General features: G+C 50.0%; 1 long non-coding RNA gene across 1 annotated transcript; it reads right to left on the minus strand.

Moving 5' to 3' along the window:
* Positions 1-309: 309 nt before the first annotated feature.
* On the minus strand, positions 310-3,036 carry LOC106734192 (uncharacterized). The gene is made up of 3 exons (XR_001369914.1): positions 2,922-3,036; positions 2,164-2,209; positions 310-659 (listed from the first exon to the last, which is right to left on the minus strand). It is a non-coding gene; the product is annotated as an uncharacterized LOC106734192 (long non-coding RNA).
* Positions 3,037-3,231: the final 195 nt, after the last annotated feature.

A 3,231-nucleotide genomic window follows, 5' to 3' on the forward strand; every position in this document is an offset into this window, starting at 1 on the left:
GATTCCCACATGGCTAAATGCACGGTTTGAATCCTGGCACCAGCAGCTTGGAAAACATGTCAGGTGTGTGTGCAAGCGTGCTCCAAATCCCAACAGAAGGCAGCAATGGACAAAAGGGATAATGGCATCACCACGCCCCACGGGGAGGTGATTTCTCACCTTCTCTTTCTCCTGGCAAGCACATGAGCCCTCTGGCAAATTAAAAAACGAAGAAAGAAAAAAAGAAGAGAAACATTCCCACCAAAGTAGTTAAGAATCTCAGAAGAGATGATTTCACAGCTAAAATAAATGTTTTCTTCATTTCCCCCAAATAAATCTTTCTCTTTCCCAAATGGTTGAATGATGATCTTTTTTCCCCTGAAGCATATTTTTTATCTCTGTTGGAAAACAAGTGTCTTTGCAAAGTCCATTTGGGCCCGACAGATGCCACTCAGAAGCAGCCCAGAGCCAGGACGCCTTCGTTGGACCATCCAAGTAATGGCTTCATCTTCTCTACACCACCCCAACAAATGGCGTGAGCCCAGTCCTTCAAAGCCAGTCAAGAGATCCTTCGGGGCTTCTAAACTCCACGTGAACAGGCACGGACCCATTCTGTGCGGCTTCATCTGTTCTTTCTGTTATTCTCCGAGGACAATGGAGGGCGAATGTAGCCAGGGCTCCTTTCACGAAGGCACAAAAGGAGGAGGAAATTTTGTCTATTACTTTGACAAGAAACTGGCCAAATGCAGTGACCTAAGGCCAAAAAAACTGCCACTGTTTATCACCAGTGCAAACAGGCCAAGAAGAGGTACAGTGGACTTAGTAAGACCACGGCACAGGGGCCTAGGAAAGGCACGGGCACGCGTGTTAAAGGAGCCTTAGCTTCTCCTTCTCGAGGTAGAATTGGTCATCTTAGGAAATGGCAGAAGCAGAGCTAAGGTGACAGAGCGCGGTGCGGATCTATCACTGAGGTGTGGCCCTTGAGAAATAAGTACTTCAGCAGCGTTTGCATGTTCAGAACTCATGGCCCAGCACCTTTTCTCCTCAGTGGTTCAGTCCCAGGATGCACGTCTGTGGGGTCCTCTCTCCCAAGTAAGGCAGGACCTGTGACTGGCTTCTAACCACTACGGTGGCAGCAATGGTGGGCTGTCACTCCCATGATCACCTTTTCTTTTCTTTTTTTTTAAAGAATTATTTATTAAGTTTCATTTGTTATGATTATTTTTTAATTTGACCCGAGAGAGAGAAAGGGAAAGTGAGAAAGCAAGCCGCCAGGTCTGGGACTCGAACTGCAGTCGGCCATGTGGGAATCCAGTACCTTTAACCATCATGCTACCTGCTGCCCCCCCCCCACCATGATTACTTTTACTAAGACTATAGCACGAGTCCTCCTAGCAGGCTCTCTGTTGACTGCCTCCATTTTTGGCTTTCATGCGAATGGGCTGCCGTCTAGTTCCTTGGCATGGCAAGGAACTAAGGATGGCCTCTGGCTGATGGTCCATGAGGAGCCGTGACCCTCAGTGCAGCCACCATCAAGGGCCTGGATCCTGCTACCAGCCGCTACCAGCCGCATGGGCTTGGAAGCAGAGACCGCCCCATTCAAGCTTCAGATGAGATCCCCGCCCTGACTGGTACCTGGATTAAAGCCTTGTAACAGAGCCTTTAACGGGGTCAGACAAGCTGTGCTTGGATTCCTAACCAACGGAAACTGTGAGGTAATACACGTGTGTTGCTTTAAGTCACTAAATTGGTGCGATTATTTGTTACGCAGCCATAGATAACTAATACAAAGACATAGTGGGCATCTTCTATTCCCTACATCTTGTAAGCATGACAATGATCTCCTTATGCCATCAGCATTATAAAAAAATCAAAACCACTCCATCTTGACACAGACAAGCACATCATAAGCTGCCATCACTCTGCTGAGCTGTTCATCATTTACCTGTCTAGAATTCCAAGGGTACTTGTTCTATGTTTAGATTCTCATTCAGTCAGACCTCATTTCCAGGCTTTGACTGCTGAGTGCAAACACTGTACTCCCCACACACTCACGTCCACACTCACACACTCGCGTCCACACTCACACACTCACGTCCACACACACTCACGTCCACACTCACACACTCACGTCCACACTCACACACTCAGGCCCTGCACTACAGAATCTAGTTAGGGACCCACCTGAGATGGAATGTCTCCAGCAGGAAGAAGACGTGGCTGAGATAACCTGAGGACACAACGCGGGAGGCTTTGGTTTATTACAGGTACCGTTGGTTCTGAGGCATGAGTGAAGCAGAAGAATTTGCAGACATGAATTAAGCCCTAGAACAATTTCATCTAGCTAGGAAGTCCCGTTTCTACACTAAAACACATCGAGGCCATCTCTGATGACTTTACAGCTGCGAGGGAGATCGGGCCTCTCTTACCTCCAGGTTGGCTCAGAGGGAGGGTAAGAACCTTCGTAACCTGCACACTAACACATTTTGTTCCTTTCCAAGTCTGTTTTTCCAAGTAAATTCCCAAGTAAAACCACTGTGTGTCGTCTCACGCTGGACATGAACGGACTAGGGCCAAAGTTTGGGAACCATCCGTCCCAGAACCTTGCGGAGAAATACTGTCCACAGCGTCTCCTGAGGGGCAGGGCTGGGAAGGCTGAGATGGGTGGACCCCAGCTTCTACCACAGGGCTTTCTAAGCTGGGGTGAGGGGGCCCCACAGTTACTGCAAGTGCTGCTGCAGCTGGACTTAGGGGCAAGATGACAGCGGCTAGAGGTGAAGGTCCTTGCTGGGTGGAGGGGGCCAGCCTGGCAGTCTCACTAAGTGGTTTGAAGGAAGGGAGGGAGCCTGAATTCCTGCCCTAGAGGCCTGGCTCCAGCACCGCCAGCTCCCAGGGATCTCCCGGGACTTCCGCCTTGTGGCTGAAGGAGAGATGAGACCCACCGGCATCTGAAAGGAACCTGCAGACGCAGGACGAGATGGCAAACTACAACCCACACATCACAGCCAAGGGGCGTCTTCAGTTCCTCGAGCCTGGGGGGATTTAGAGAGAGAAAAATCTCGGGTAACCCCTCTAAAACCCTAGCAAAAGGCTGAGTTCGGCAGCGGATTAATGGACATTTCTTGATGAACTGATTTAAGCTTTAAAAGTCTCACCCTGCTCGAGGCCCCCGCAGCAGGCTCTCGGAGTCCCAGGTTAAGAGTGAGGCGTCCGTCATTCAGGTTCGGGGCCAGCGGCGGGGCAGGGCTGCAG

The sequence above is a fragment of the Tupaia chinensis genome, unplaced genomic scaffold, assembly GCF_000334495.1.
Source record: "Tupaia chinensis unplaced genomic scaffold, TupChi_1.0 Scaffold149658_1, whole genome shotgun sequence".
In the NCBI taxonomy this organism is placed as follows: Eukaryota; Metazoa; Chordata; class Mammalia; order Scandentia; family Tupaiidae; genus Tupaia; species Tupaia belangeri.